The following is a 16,486-nucleotide window of genomic DNA, read 5'->3' on the forward strand; positions in this document are numbered from 1 at the left end:
TATCTTAGAGCCGCATGATCTGTATGAACCACTACTTTGGTTCCCAATAAGTAAGAACAACACTTTTTGAAAGCATAAACAACCGCAAGAAGCTCTTGTTCAGTGACGGTATAGTTTTTCTATGCTCCATTCAAGGACTTGCTCGCGTAGTAGATTGGGTGAAATAGCTTCTCTCTTTTTTGACCAAGTACAGCACCCAAGGCTACACCACTTGTATCACACATAACTTCAAAAGGTAGAGACCAATCAGGTGCTACAATAATAGGGGCTTCAACTAGCTTTCCTTTGAGGCATTCAAATACCTTCAAGAAATCTTCACCAAAGTAAAACTTTACCTCCTTATCCAAAAGTTTGCATAATGGGTTTGCAATCCTGGAGAAGTCTTTAATAAACCTCCAATAAAAACTCGTATGATCGAGAAAACTACGAACCCCCTTCACAGAAATTGGAGGTGGTAGTCTCTCGATAACTTCAATCTTGGCTCGATCAACTTCAATTCCCTTTTTAAAGACTTTATGCCCAAGCACAATGCCTTCCTTAACCATGAAACGACACTTCTCCCAATTTAGCACCAGATTGAATTCAACACATCGCTGTAAAGCCATACTCACCTACAATCGAAACGTCATCCATAAACACCTCCACGGTGTCTTCAACCATATCAGAGAAAATGGACATCATACACCGCTGAAAAGTGGCAGGTGCATTACATAGCCCAAATGGCATTCGTTTGAATGCAAAAGTACCATATGGGTATGTAAAAGTGGTCTTCTCCTGATCTTCAGAAGCAATGCGAATCTGATTATATCCGGAATAACCATCTAAGAAACAGAACCATCCCTTCCCTGCCAATCGATTAAGTATTTGATCCATGAATGGCATTGGGAAGTGGTCCTTTAACGTCCATGAATTTAGCTTCTGGTAATCGATGCACACTCTCCACCCTATGACAGGCCTAAGTGGGATTAGCTCATTCTTCTCGTTTGCTACTACTGTCATGCCCCCTTTTTTTGGTACACATTGTACAGGACTCACCCATTTACTGTCTGAGATTGGATACACCACCCCTGCATCTAACCACTTTATGATTTCTTTCTTCACCATCTCTTGTATAGGTGGATTCAGACGACGTTGATGTTCAACAGTGGGTACGCAATCTTCCTCTAGCTGAATCTTGTGCATGCATATGCCAGGAGGGATACCAATTATAATAGCAATAGTCCAAATAATAGCTCTCTTGTACTTCTTCAGAATAGAGATGAGAGCCTCTACTTGTTGTTCACCTAAATCAGCAGCAACAATAACCGGCAGTGTATTTACACTACCCAATAATGCATACCTTAGATGATTGGGTAGCTCTTTCAATTCTAGCACCGGTGGCTCTTCAATGGATGATTTTTCCGGTGGTGAAGGTCAATTCTTAAGGTCAACGTCCAGCTTCTTGGGGGAATATGAATACGAACCCATTCCTGTCAGAGCACAGATAGTTTCTTTGTACTCTTCAATATCCTCACGCTCAAAGTTCAAAAGTGCAGCAGCCAATGGCTCAACAGTAAGCTACTTCTCTAAAGATAATTTCTTCTCATCCTCATAATAATCATCAGCTATAGAGAACACATCCATATCTTTAGGCTGCTTCATTAATTTGCATACATCAAAACATACCACTTCGTCATTCATCCAAAATAAAAGCTCATTTCCTCGTAGATTAATAAGCACACTTCCGGTTGTGAGGAAAGGTTGACCCAAGATTATGGGAACCTCAAAATCCACCTCGCAATCCAAAATAATAAAGTCTGCAGGAAAAATGAAGGTAGAAACCTTCACTAATACATCATATAAGATACCAACAGGTCATTTTACCAACCTATCTGCACTACGAGCCGCATGTTGGTTGGTGTAGGATCGCCCAACCCCAACTGTCTATAGATGGCTAGTGGCATCAGATTAATACTAGCCCCCAAATCACATAATGCCTTAGCAAAATCTAAGGATCCAACCATGCTAGGAATAGTGAAAGCACCCGAATCTGCCTTCTTCTGTACCAAGGACCTCGTGGCAATTGCACTGCAATGATGAAAATTATCTGCCAGTTCATAGCTCGCTGCCCTTTTCTTTTTTCAAAAAGTCCTTCATGAATTTGGTGTACCCTGGAATTTGCTCCAGTGCCTCCACCAAAGGCACATTTATAGTTAGCTGCTTCAGCATGGTCATGAATTTACTGAACCTGGTGTCATCAGCCTTCTTCTTCAGTCTCTGAGGAAAAGGTGATGGTGGATTTGGAAGAGTTTTCTCCACCACTTCCTTTTTATTGTACTTTCTATTATCAATCTTTTCAGACTGCTGACATCTAGGTGTAGTATCATGAACATTCTCATTCTAATTTTCAAATTCTACAGAATTATCACAATCTGCTTCAATAACATTATCTTCTATATTATCAACCACAGAACTTCCCATGGATGGATTTTCCAACACTTTACCACTCCTGGTTGTAATAGCCAAATATGATCCATATTTCCTTAGATTTTGGACAGTGTCACTTGGTAAAGTGCCAGTTTTTCTTTGATTAAAGGTCGCTGATAGTTGACTCATTTATTGTTCCAGCTATTTTATTGAAGTGGAATGCGAGTCAACTAATTGATTTATTGAGGACAAATCATTTTTTACCTCAGTTACTCCCGTGTTGGTTGCCTCCACTCCTTTCAATAGCTTAGCTATCATGTCCTCCATGGACATCTTCCCAGAGCTGGGTGCAGCAGCTTCACAATTTCCAGGAGGGACATACAAACCGCTCCTGTCATTCTTATTCTTCCAACTCCCTTGCTCTCGGTCCTTGTATTCGGATTTTTCATAATAGTTCCAACCTTGGTTTCCTTGGACATTGCCTCAGAAACCCCCCTGATTATTTAAGTAATTTGTTTTCTCCTCAAAATTAGAGTCATCTCTTCCCTATGATGCAACAGCTTTGACCTTTTCTATCTTCCCAGATAATAAATTCTTGGTAAGAAGGTCCATCTACGTTTTCATGTAAGCCATATCCTGGTCACGTTCCTCTTCTCTTCGTCTCTGTTCTGCTGTCATGCCAATAAATACAGTAGAGCTTTCTACCTCAGAATCCCTGGTATGCCAAGCTCTACTCTACTTTGTCATATGATCCAGTATATCATATGCCTCAATAAAAGTAAGGTCCATGAATGACCCACCCGCAGCATTATCAACCACTGGCTTAGTCATCGAGTTCAAAGCCCTATATAATATTTCCATCAAGTGGATATTGGTCATCTGATGATTTGGACACTGCATAAGCTTATTCTTGAACCTCTCCCATGTTTCATGGAGATCTTCAGTTGGAAGTTGTCTAAAATTGCTTATCTCATCTCTTAATTGTGCTCTCTTGGGTGGCGAAAAGAATCTTTCTAGGAAAGCATCTTTCAGTTGCCTCCAATTGGTAATAGAATCAGGAGTTAGCCTGTTTAACTATAGAGTTGCCTCTCCAGATAGAGACAATGGAAATAAGCGCAGTCGGATCACATTCTGTCCAACCCCTGGATTGTCAAATAATTTGCATGTTGAGATAAAGTTAATCAGATGCATATTTGGATCGTCGCCTGCAAGTTCACCAAATAAACCTTTGAGTTGTAATAGCTGGATCATGGTGCTAGTGATATTGAACTTGGCTCCGGGTGCCAAGGGCTGAGGAATAATAGCCCCTGTGGCACTAGCTCCATCCAAGTCGTCATCATCATCATCAAAAACAACTTGCACAGCTCGGCATTCGGGTCTTATTCTAGCTTAACGATCTCTATTGACATTCCTGTTCACTGGTGCGGCCACATTATCTACACGCCTTAGATTTAATAACTCATCATCACCCAGGTCATTATCATCAATATTTGTTACCCGACCTGAGTTATCAGAATTCTGTTGATGTATTTGCGCAGCTGCCAATGCAGCTAATCTGGCCTGCTCCTGTTGAGTAGCTATCCTTTCAAGGTCACGTTGCGCATCCATTCTGCCAATGAGCTGTGGTTCAGGATTTATAGGTAATAATGGTTGACCAGATCTTTGTGTATTTGGCATACATTCCACTAAACCTGAACAAAACAAAAACAACAAACATAAAGTAAAATTTGAGAATATTTGACCAAAGGGTCTATTAACTATCACAAACTTAGTTGACAACCGGATTCCCCAGCAACGGCGCCAAAATTTGATACGCCCAAATTACAAATCTCGTTAGAAAGTGTAAGCAGTCGCTGTCAAATATAGAACCCAACTGGGTTGGGAGTTGAATCCCATAGGGAATACTATGGTCACTAAGTATTGCGATTATTATTAGATTGTTGATCGAAGGTTCCAAGATAAGGGGGGTTTGGTTTAAGTGCACAATAATATTATTAGTGTAACGATGAGATGATATGTTTAATTGTATTTGATCATAGAGAATGACAAGTTAGGGTTATGTCCACCTTGTATCTTCTACTTCTCTATTAACTATGAGTACTACGGATTTTATACATGCATGCACTTATAGAGAGTCGTATTCTTATTCTAAATCCAAGTGTTTTTCAACCATCAAGGATTTATTCACCTTAGCTCTCTCGAACCCAAGGTGTACAACCAATTGTATGAACTCTCCAAGAAGTTAATCCTGCTAGGGCATTAAAGTGTAAAATAGAGGTTGGAAACCCTATTTTCTCGTCACACTCTCTTTTCCAAACAACAACTTTTCTATCGAACAAGCTAGTGCTATATTGGCGAATTCCCTATGTTTGCAACCACGAGAATTCAATCAAAATGAAGAGTGTAATGATATAAGTGGCATGACACATCATAAATTCACTAACCCATAGCAATAGAGAGAGTATACTACAAGGTTTCCATGACCCTAACAAATAAGCTTAGCTACTCATGAATAAAACAGAAATCAACATAGCAATATTCATCATACAAAAACTTAGACCGAACTTGGCAATGAAGATGTCTAGCGAAAATAAGAGAGAACACGTTTTTCTCTCTCCCTCCTCAAGCTAAGCCATTTTTCCCTTGTTTCTCAAAATACAGAACGTGAATTTTGTGAATAATCTCAATAATGAATTAAAAATTCAGCAATAAGGCTTTTAATAACATCCTTCTCTAATAAATTGCTACTGCATCCTTAACTATTTAAAAATGTTGAGTTTTCCCAGGAAAAAGTTCTCATGCGTTACATTCGGTCCGAGAGCTGCTTTCCTTTTTATGTGAAGTTTTCCTTTGCTTTCTACAGGTCCCCAAAGTGCTGAAATCTTCCTCATTAGTACCTAAAAAGCATGCTAATCACATAGGTCAGCTCACTTAACTAAAAATGGACTAAAAATGCAAGAAGTATGTATTTTATCCTCAAAACTTAGCTAAAACATGGGCAAATTATGGTGCTTAGACGTATAAATACGCCCAACATCAGGGTCTGGTGGAGCCATGGGTAAAAAATCAACCTGGGCATGCTAGGGAAGTTGGAGAGCATCCTAGTATTGACCGTTTGTGTGGGAGGGGCCATTTTGTTGGTCAAACATATGAATCCACATGAACAGGGCATTTTGAAGCTAAATCGGTGTACTATAGCCCACAGTTTTGTGGGTGGGCTTGGGTTCCGGGGATTTCATAGGCCGAAAATTGACCTGGGCATGCTAGGGAGGCTGAGGAGCATCCTAGTGTTGACCATTTGTGTGGGAGGGGCCATTTAGTTGGTCAAACGTGTGAAACCGCATGAACGAGGCTATGTGGGGCCAAATTAGTGTGCTAAAGCCCATAGTTTGGGAGGTGGGGACCAGGGTTTGGGGGTGCCATAGGTTATAAATTAACCTGGGTGTGTCAGGAAGTCTAGGGAGCATTGTAACATTGCCTGTTTGTATGGGCAAGGCCATTTTGTTGGTCAAACATGCCAAAAGGCACGAACGGGGGATTTTGGGGCCAAATCGGTGTGCTATAGCCAACTGTTCTGGGGGTGAACCCAGGGAGGCTGGGGAGCATCCTTGTATTTCCTGTTTGTATGGGCGGGGTCATTTGGTTGGTCAAACGTGCAAAACAACACGAACAGTGCATTTTGAGGCCAAATTAGTGTGCTATATCCCACAGTTCCAGGGGTGGGCTCGGGGTGCAATGGGCCAAAAATCAACCTGGCATCCTAGAGAGGCTAGGAAGTGTCCTAGTGTTATCCGTTTGTGTGGAGAGGCCATTTGGTTAGTCAAAAGGGCAAAACGACGCAAATAGGGAATTTTGGGGCTAAATCGATGTGCTATAACCCACGGTTCTGGGGTGGGCCAGAGGTTCAAGCGAGTCGTAGGCCAAAAATTTACTTGGGCATGCCAGTAAGGCTGGGGAGCATCCTAATATTGCCTATTTATGTTGGCGAGGCTATTTGGTTTGTCAAACTGGCGAAACGGCACGAATGGGGCATTTTAGGGCCAAAACGGTATGCTATTACCTACGGTTTCAGGTGTGGGCCTAGGGTCTGGGTGTGCCATAGGATGAAAATTGACCTGGGCATGATAGGGAGGCTGGGAAGCATCCTAGTATTTCCCATATATGTAGGCGGGTCCATATGGTTGGTCAAATGAGGGAAACAGCACGAATGAGATATTTTGGGGCAAAATCGGTGTGCTATAGCCCACGATTCCGGGGGTGAGCCAAGGGTTCGGGGGTGTCATGAGACAAAAACTGATATGAGTGTGCTAGGAAGGCTGGGAGCATCCTAGTATTACCCATTTGTATGGACGGGGCCATTTGGTTAGTAAAACAGGTGAAACAACACGAATGGGGCATTTTGGTGCCAAATTGGTGAGCAATAGCCCAAGATTCTAGGGTGGGCCCGGGGTTAGGGGTTGTCGTATGGGAAAAATCAACTTGGGCTTGCAAGGAAGGCTGGGGAATATCCTCGTGTTGCCCGTTTGTCTGTGCAGGGGCATTTCCTTAGTCAAATGGTCGAAACAGCATAAACCGGGTATTTTGGGTCTAAATTAGTGTGTTATAGCCTACGGTCTGGAGGTGAGCCCTAGGTCCGGGGGTGCCGTGGGCCAAAAATTGACCTGAGCATGCCAGAGAGGCTCTGGAGTATCCTAGTATTGCCTATTTATGTGGGCGGGGTTATTTGGTTGGTAAAACGGGCAAAATAGTGCACATAGGGCATTTCAGGGCCAAATCGGTCTTCTATAGCCCACGATTTAGGGGTGGGTTCGGGGTCCGGGGTTCCTATGTGCAGAAAATCAACCTGGGCATGCCAGGGAGGCTGAGGAGAATCCTAATATTTTTTGTTTGAGTGGGATGGGCCATTTGGTTGTTCAAACGGGGAAATAGCGCGAATAAGGCATTTTGGGGAAAAATTAGTATGCTATACCCACGGTTTCAGGGTTGGTCCCGGGGTCCGGGGGAGTCGTGGGCCTAAAATTAACCTGGGCAGTATCCTAGTGTTACCTGTTTGTGTAGGAAGGTCTATTTAGTTGGATAAATGGGTGATACGGCTCAAATGACCTGGGTGTGGGCCCAGGGTTCGAGGGTGCTCTGGGTAGGCTTGGGGTCTGGGGTTCTATTGCCCACGATTTTGAGGGTGGACTCGGGGTCCAGGTATGCCATGGGCGAAAAATTGACTTGGGCATGCCAGGGAGCCTGGGGAGCATCCTATTGTTGGCCGTTTGTGTGTGAGGGGCCATTTGGTTGGTTAAATGTGAGAAATGGTGAGAACGGAGCTATTTGGGGCTAAATCAATGTGCTATATCCTATAGTTCCAGGGGTGAGGTTGGTATTCGGGGGCGTCATGCATCGAAAATCAACTTGGGCATGCCAGGAAAGATGGGGAGAATCCTAATATTGCCCGTTTGTGTGGACGGGGCCATTTAGTTGTTCAAACGGGTGAAATGGCAGGAACGGGGCATTTTCGGGCCAAATCAGTGTGCTATAGCCATCGGTTCTAGGGATCCCATGGACTGAAAATCAACCTGGGCATGCCAGAAAGGCTGGGGAGCATCCTAGTATTTCCCGTTTGTGTGGACGGGGCCATTTGGTTGGTCAAACAGGCTAAACGGCACAAATGGGGCATTTTGGAGCCAACTTAAGTATGCTATAGCCTACGATTTCGAGGGTGGGCCCAGGGTTCGGGGGTGCCATGTGATGAAAATTGACCTGGGCTTGCCAGGGAGGATGGGGTACGTCCTAGTTTTGCCTTTTTGTGTGGGCGAGGCCATTTTGTTTGTCAAACGGGCAAAACGGTGCAAACGGGGCATTTTAGGGCCAATTCGGTGTGCTATAGCCCACAGTTCTGCGGTGGGTCAATGGTTTGGGGGTGTCGTGGGCCAAAAATCATCCTAGGTGTGCCAGGAAGGCTAGGGAATGTCCTAGTATTGCCTTTGTAGGTGAGCGGGGCTATTTGGTCTATCAAACGGGCAAAATAGAGTGAACAGAGCATTTTAGGGCAATAACAGGGCGCCATAGCCCACGGTTCTAGGGGTGAACCTGGGGTCCGGGGGTACCATGAGACAAAAATCGACCTGGACGTGCCAAAGAGTTTGGGGATCCTTTTAGTGTTACCCGTTTGTGTAGGTGGCGTCTTTTGGTTAGTCAAACAGATGAAACAGTGCGAACGGGGCATTTTAAGGGAATATCGAAGTGCTATAGAACACGGTTCGGGGGGTGGGCTCAAGGTTCGGAGGTTTCTTTGGCCAAAAATCAACCAAGGCATGACAGAAAGGTTGGGTAGCATTTTAGTGTTGCCCTTTTGTATGGGAGAGGCCATTTTAAATGGGATAATTGATGCGAACAGGGCTATTTGTGGCCAAATCAGTCTGCTATATCTTACTGTACCGGGGTTGGGCCCGAGGTCCGGGGGTGCCACTGGTCGAAAATCGACCTGGGTGTGCTAGGGAGGCTAGGTAGTATCCTAGTGTTTCCCGTTTGAGTGGGAGGGGCCATTTCATTTGTCAAACGGGCAAAACGGCACGAACAGGGCATTTTGGGGCCAAATTGATGTGCTATAGCCCACGATTGCGGGGGTGAGCCCGGGGTCTGGGGGTTTTGTTGGCCTAAAATTGACCTGGCTGTGACAAGGAGGATGAGAAGCATCCTAGTGTTTCTCGTTTGTGTGGGCGGGGTCATTAGGTTGGTCAAATTGGTGAAACAGCGCGGACGGGGCATTTTGGGGCCAAATCAGTGTGCTATAGCCCACGGTTCTGGGGTGAGACCAGGGTCCGAGGGTTTCGTGGGCCAAAAATTGACCTGGGCATACCAGGGTGGTCGGGGAGCATCCTAGCATTGCCTATTTATGTGGGCAGGGCCATTTGGTTAGGCATATGGGAGAAACAGCATGAACGGGGCTATTTGGGGACAAAATCAGTGTGTTATAACCCACGGATCCGGGCCAAAAATTGACCTTCACATGCCAGGGAGGCTGGGGGGCATCCTAGTATTTCCTGTTTTTGTGAGTGGCGCTATTTGGTTGGTCAAACAGATAAAATGGTGCAAACAGGGCATTTTGGGGCCAAATTGGTGTGCTATAGCCCACAGTTCCAGAGGTAGGCCCGGGGGTGCCATAGACCGAAATTGACTTGAGTGTGCCAAAGAGGCTGGGGAGCATTCTAGTGCTCCCCGTTTGTGTGGAAGGGTCTATTTTTGTTGGTCAAACGAGCAAAAAGGCACGAACGGGGTATTTTTAAGGCCAAATTGGTGAGCTATAAGCCATGGTTCCGGGGGTGGTCCCAGGATTCGAGGGTTCCATGGGCTGAAAATCAACCTGGGTATGACAGAGAGGATGGGGAACGTTCTAGTGTTTCCTGTTTATATGGGCGGGGCCATTTTGTTGGTCAAACAGGAGAAACGATGCGAATGAGACATTTTGGGGCCAAAATCAGTGTGCTATAGCCCATGATTTTAGGGGTAGGCATGGGGTTCGGGGGTGCCGCGGTCTAAAAATTAACTTGGGAGTGGCTAGTGCTGCCTATTTATGTGGGAGGGGCAATTTTGTTGTCAAACAGGAGAAACGGGGCTATTTAGGGCTAAATCAGTGTGATATAGCCTATGGATCCAGGAATGTGCCCGAGGTCTGAGGGTGTCGTGGGTTAAACATCGAACTAGGTATGACAGGGAGATTGGGAAGCATCCTAGTGTTTCCTGTTTGTGTGGGAAGGGCCTTTTTTTTTTGGTCAAATAGGTAAAATAGCATGAATGGTGTGTTTTAGGGCTAAATCGGTGTGCTATATCACACAGTTCTCGGGGTGGGCCCGGGGTCTGGGGGTTTTATGTGCCAAAAATCAACCAGGGCATAACAGGGAGGATGAGGAGCATCATAGTGTTCCCCGTTTATGTGGGCGGTGCCATTTCGTAGGTTAAACGAGCGAAACGGTACAAACAGGGCATTTTGGGGCCAAATCGGTAAGCAATTACCCACAGTTTCAAGGGTGGGCCCAGGATTCGGGGGTGTCGTAGGCCAAATTTCGACTTGGGCTTGCCAGGGATTCTTGGGACCATCTTAGTGTTTCCCGTTTATGTGGGCGGGGCCATTTGGTTGGTCAAACAGGTGAAACGGTGCAAACAGGGCAGTTTCTGGCCAAATCAAGGTGCTATAGCCCACGGTTCTGGGGTGGGACCAGGGTTTAAGGGTGCCGTGGGAAAAAAATTAACCTGGGCATACCAGGGTGGACGGGGAGCATCCTAGTGTTGCCCATTTGTGTGGGTAGGGAAATTTGGTTAGGCAAACGGGAGAAACGGCGTGAATGGAGCTATTTGAAGCCAAATCAGTGTGCTATAACCCATGGTTCTGGGGGTGCCGTGGGCCAAAAATCAACCTGCACATGCCAGAGAGGCTGGGGGGCATCCTAGTATTTCCTGTTTATGTTGGTGGCACCATTTGGTTGGTAAAATGGACAAAATGGTGCAAACGAGGCATTTTGGGGCCAAATTGGTGTGCTATAGCCCACGGTTCCAGAGGTAGGCCCGGGGATGCCGTGGATCGAAATCGACTTGAGTGTGCCAGAGAGGCTTGGGAGCATTCTAGTGTTCCCCATTTGTGTGGGCGGGGATATTTTGGTGGTCAAACGAGCAAAAAGGCACGAATAGGGTAATTCTGGGGCCAAATCGATGCGCTATAGGCTAGGGTTCTGGGGTGAATCCAGAGTTCGAGGGTTCAATGGGCTAAAAATCGACATGGACATGCCAGGGAGGCTGGGGTGCATCTTAGTGTTTCCCAATTAATGGGCGGGGCCATTTGGTTGGTCAAACGGGTGAAACGGCATGAAAGAGGCATTTTAGGGCCAAAATCAGTATGCTATAGCCCACGGTTTTGGGGGTGGGCCCGGGCTTCGGGGGAGCCGTTGGCCAAAAAATGATCTGGGCATGCCATGGAACCTAGGAAGTATCCTAGTGTTGACTGTTTGTGTGGGCGGGGCAATTTTCTTCGTCAAACAGGAGAAACGGAGATATTTAGGGCCAAATTGGTGTGTTATAGCCTATGGTTCAAGGGGTGGCCTCGAGGTCCATGGGTGCCCTAGGTAAAAAATAAAATTGGAATGCCAGAGAGGATGGGAAGCATCCTAGTGTTGCCCGTTTGTGTGGACGGGGACATTTGGTTGGTCTAATAGGCAAAACGGCGCGAACGGTATGTTCTAGGGCCAAATCGGTGTGCTATAGCACACGGTTCCGGGGGATGGCCCAGGGTCTAGAGGTGTCGTGGGCCAAAAATCGATTAGGGCGTGCTAGGGAGGCTAGGGAGCATCATAATGTTCCCTTTTTGTGTGGGCGGAGCCATTTCATTAGTCAAAAGGGAGAAATGGCACGAACGGGTATTTTGGGGCCAAATCAGTATGTTATTTCCCACGGTTCCGAGGGTGGGCATGGGTTTCGGGGGTTTCATAGGCCAAATATCGACCTAGGCGTGACAAAGAGGCTTGGTAGCAGCCTACTGGTTCCTGTTTATGTGGGAGGGGCGATTTGGTTGGTCAAACGGGCGAAACGGTGCGAACGGGGTGTTTCGTGGCCAAATCAGTGTGCTATAGCCCACGGTTCCTTGGATGGGCTCAGGGTACGGCGGTGTCGTGGGCTAAAAATCGACCTGAGCATGCCAGGGAGGCTAGGGAGAATCCTATTGTTGCCCATTTATATGGGTAGGGCCATTTAGTTGGTCAAATGGTCAAAACGGCGTGAATAGGGCAATTTTGGGCCAAATCGGTGTGTTGTAGCACACGCTTTCAGGGGTGGGCTCGGTGTTTGGGGGTTTTGTAGGCCAAAAATTGACCTGGATATGCCATAGAGGCTAGAAAGTGTCTTACTGTTGCCCGTTTTTGTGGGCGGGGCCATTTGGTTGGTCAAATGGGAGAAACTGTGCGAACGGGGCATTTTATGGCCAACTTGGTATGCTAGCCCACGGTTCTAGGGGTAGGCCTAGGATCCGGGTATGCCATGGGATGAAAATCGACCAGGCAAACCACGGAGGCTTCTGTTTGTATGGGTGGGGCGATTTTGTTGGTCAAATAGATGAAATAGTGCGAATGGGGCTATTTATGGTCAAATCAGTTTGCTATAGCGCACAGTTTTGGGGGTGGGGCTGGGGTCTGGGTATGACATGGGTCAAAAATTGATCTAGGCATGCCAAGGAGGTTGGGGAGCATCGTAGTATCATTCGTTTGTATGGGCGGGGTCATTTGGTTAGTCAAACGGGCGAAATGGCGCAAACCGGGCCTTGTAGGGCTAAATCGGGGTGCTATAGCCCATGGTTCTAAGGGTGCGGTGGGCCGAAAATCGATTTGGACATGCCATGGAGGCGAGGAAGTGTTCTTGTGTTTCTTGTCTGTATGGGCGGGGCCATTTTGTTGGTAAAACGGGCAAAATAGCACGAACAAGGCATTTTAGGGCTAAATCGGTGTGCTATATCCCACGATTCTGGGGGTTAGCCCGGGGTTCGGGGGTTCTGTGGGTTGAAAATCAACCTCGGCATGACAGCAAGGCTAGGGAGCATCCTAGTATTGTCTGTTTGTGTGGGCAGGGCCATTTGGTTGGTCAAGCAGGAGAAATGGCGCTAATAGGGCATTTTGGACCAAATCGGTGTGCTATAGCCCACGATTCCGGGGGTGGGCTCGAGGTTCAGGGGTGTTGTGGGCCGAAAATTGACTTAGGCATGCTAGGGAGGCTAGGGAGCATCCTAGTATTTCCCGTTTGTGTGGAAGGGGCCATTTGGTTGGTCAAACGGGCTAAACGGCGTGAATGGGGTGTTTTAGGGCCAAATCAATGTGCTATAGCCCATGGTTCCAAAGGTGGGCCCGGGGTATGGGCGTCCCATAGGCTAAAAATTGATCTGGGCATGCTAGGGACGCTTGGGAACATCCTAGTGTTTCCATTTTGTGTTGGCAGATCCATTTGGTTGGTTATACAGGCGAAATGGCACAAACGGTGCATTTTGGGGCCAAATCGGTATGCTATATCCCACGGTTTCAAGGGTGAGCCAAGGGATCTGGGGGTCCGGGGTGCCGTGGGCTAAAACTGACATAGGCTTGCCTGGGAGGCTGGGAAGTATCCTGGTGTTTCCCATTTTTGTTGGAGGGGCCATTTGGTTGATCAAACGGGAAAATGGTGGGAACGAGGCATTTTGGGGCAAATTCGGGAGCTATAGCCTGTGGTTCTGGGTTAGGCCTATGATCCGGAGGTGGTGTGGGATGAAAATTGATCTAGGTATACCAGGGAGGCTGGGAATCATCCTAGTATCGCTCGTTTGTGTGGGAGGGTCCATTTGGTTGTACAAACGGGAGAAACGGGGTTGTTTGGGGCCAAATTGGTATGCTATAGCATAGGGTGCTGGGGTGGGCCCGGGGGTGCCGTGGGACAAAAATTGGCCTAGGCGTGACAGGGAGGTTGGGGAAAGTCCTGGTATTCCCCGTTTATGTGGGAAGGGCCATTTCGTTTGTCAAACGGGCAAAACGACGCGAATGGGGTGTTTTGGAGATAAATCGATGTGCTATAGCCCACGGTTCTGGGGGTGGGCCTAGGTTCTGTTTGCCAAAAATTGACCTGGGCGTGCCAAAGAGGCTGAGGAGCATCCTAGTGTTACCTATTTATTTGGGCGGGGCCATTTAGGCTGTCAAACAAGGAAACGGCGTGAATGGGGAATATTTAGGCTAAAAATGTGTACTATAGCCCACGGTTCCGGGGGTGGGATCGGCTTCCATGGGTGTCGTAGGCTGTAAATCAACCAGGGCATGCTAAGGAGGCTGGGGAGCGTCCTAGTTTTGCCTGTTTGTGTGGGTGGGGCCATTTGGTTTGTCCAACGGGTAAAACAGATTGAACGAGGAGTTTTAGGGCCAAATCGGTGTGCTATATCCCACGGTTCTGGGGGTGGGCCTGGGATGCCGTAGGGAAAAAATTTGATCTGGGCTTGGAAGGAAGGCTGGGGAGCATTGTAGTGTTGTTCGTATGTGTGGGAGGGTCCATTTGGTTGGTCAAACGAGCGATACAGCTCAAACGACCTGGATGTGGGATCGGGGTCCGAGGGTGCCGGGGGTGGGCCTGGGGTCCAGATGTGCCATGGGCAAAAAATTGACCTGGGCATGCTAGGGAGGCTGAGGAGCATTTTATTATTGGCCGTTTGTAGGGGCGGGGCTATTTGGTTGGTCAAACGGGAGAAACGGTGAGAATGAGGCTATTTGGGGCTAAATCAATGTTCTATATCCTACGGTTCTGGGGGTGGGGATGGTATTCGGGGGTTCCATGGGTCAAAAATCGACCTGGGCATGCCAGGGAGGCTAGGAAGAATCCTAGTATTGCCTGTTTGTATGGACGGGGCCATTTGGTTGTTCAAATGGGTGAAACGCCGCGAACGGGGCATTTTGGGGCCAAATCAGTGTGCTATAGCCCACCGTTTCGGGGGTGTCATGGGCTGAAAATCGACCTAGGTATGCCAGAAAGGCTGGGGAGTGTCCTAGTATTTCCCGTTTGTGCGGGAGGGTCCATTTGGTTGGTCAAATGGGCGAAACAGCATGAATAGGGTTTTTAGAGCCAATTTGGTGTACTGTAGCCTACGATTTTGGGGGTGGGCCCGGGGTCCAGAGGTGTCGTCTGTCGAAAATTGACTGGTCTTTCTAGGGAGAATGGGGTGTATCCTAGCCTGTTTGTGTGGGCAGGGACATTTGGTTGGTCAGGCGGAAAAAACGGCGTGAACGGGGCATTTTAGAGCCAATTCAGTGTGCTATAGCCCACAGTTCTACGATGGGCCCGGGGTCCAGGGTTGCCGTTGGCCGAAAATCAACCTGGGCGTGTAAGGAGACTGGGGAACATCCTAGTGTTTCCCATTTGTGTGATCGGGGCTATTTAGTTTGTCAAACGGGCAAAATGGAGTGAACGGGGCATTTTGGGGTAATAAAAGTGCGCTATAGCCCACGGTTCTAGGGGTGAGCTAGGGGTCTGAGGGTGTCATGGGCCAAAAATCAACCTGGGCATGCCAGGGAAGCTGGGAAGCCTCCTAGTGTTACCCATTTTTATGGGTAGGGCCTTTTGGTTGGTCAAACAGATGAAATGGCGCAAACGGGGCATTTTAAGGGCAAATCAAGGTGCCATAGTCTATGGTTTGGGGGGTGGGCTCGGGATTCGGGGGTTTCGTGGGCCAAAAATCAACAACGGCATGAAAGAGAGGTTGGAAAGCATCCTAGTTTTGCCCATTTGTGTGGGAGGTGCCTTTTGGTTAGTCAAACGGGAGAATTGGCGTGAACAGGGCTATTTGGGGCCAAATCAGTGAGCTATAGCCCACGATACCGGGGTTGGGCCCGGGGTCCGGGGGTGCCATAGGTCAAAATCAAACTGGGCATACCAGGGAGGCTCGAGAGAATCCTAATGATTCCCGTTTGAGTTGGCGGGGCCATTTGGTTGGTCAAATGGACGATACGACGCGAACAGGAAATTTTGGGGCCAAATCAGTGCGCTATAGCCCACGGTTGTGGGGATGAGCCCGAAGTACGGTTGTTCCATAGGCCTGAAATCGACCTGCGTGGTCGGGGCCATTAGGTTGGTAAAATTGGTGAAAAGACACAAACAGGGCATTTTGGGGACAAATGGTGTGCTAGCCCACAGTTTTGGGGTGGGACCCGGGTTCGAGGGTGCCATGGGCCAAAAATCGACCTAGGAATACCAGGACGGCCGGGAGCATCCTAGTCTTTCCCATTTGTGTGGGAAGGGCCATTTGGTTAGGAAAATGGGAGAAACAGCGTGAACGGGGCTATTTGGGGCCAAATCAATGTGCTATAGCATCTTATTTTTTCCCGTTTTTATGGATGGAGCCATTTGGTTAGGTAAACAAGGGAAACAGCGCGAACGGGGTATTTTAGGGCCAAATCAGTGTGCTATAACCCACGATTTTAGGGGTGGGATCGGGGTTCAAGGGTACCATAGGCCAAAAATCAACCTAGGCGTGCCAAGTAGACCGGGGAGCATCCTAGTGTTGCCCATTTGTATGGGCAGGCCTATTTGGTTAGTCAAACGAGAG

General features: G+C 47.5%; 1 non-coding gene across 1 annotated transcript; it reads left to right on the top strand.

Annotated features, from left to right (window-relative positions):
• Positions 1–3,283: 3,283 nt before the first annotated feature.
• On the top strand, positions 3,284–3,389 carry LOC124898326. Its single transcript, XR_007055299.1, has one exon. It is a non-coding gene; the product is annotated as a small nucleolar RNA R71 (small nucleolar RNA).
• The last annotated feature ends 13,097 nt before the right edge of the window (positions 3,390–16,486 follow it).

This window comes from Capsicum annuum, chromosome 4, assembly GCF_002878395.1.
Source record: "Capsicum annuum cultivar UCD-10X-F1 chromosome 4, UCD10Xv1.1, whole genome shotgun sequence".
NCBI lineage: Eukaryota > Viridiplantae > Streptophyta > Magnoliopsida > Solanales > Solanaceae > Capsicum > Capsicum annuum.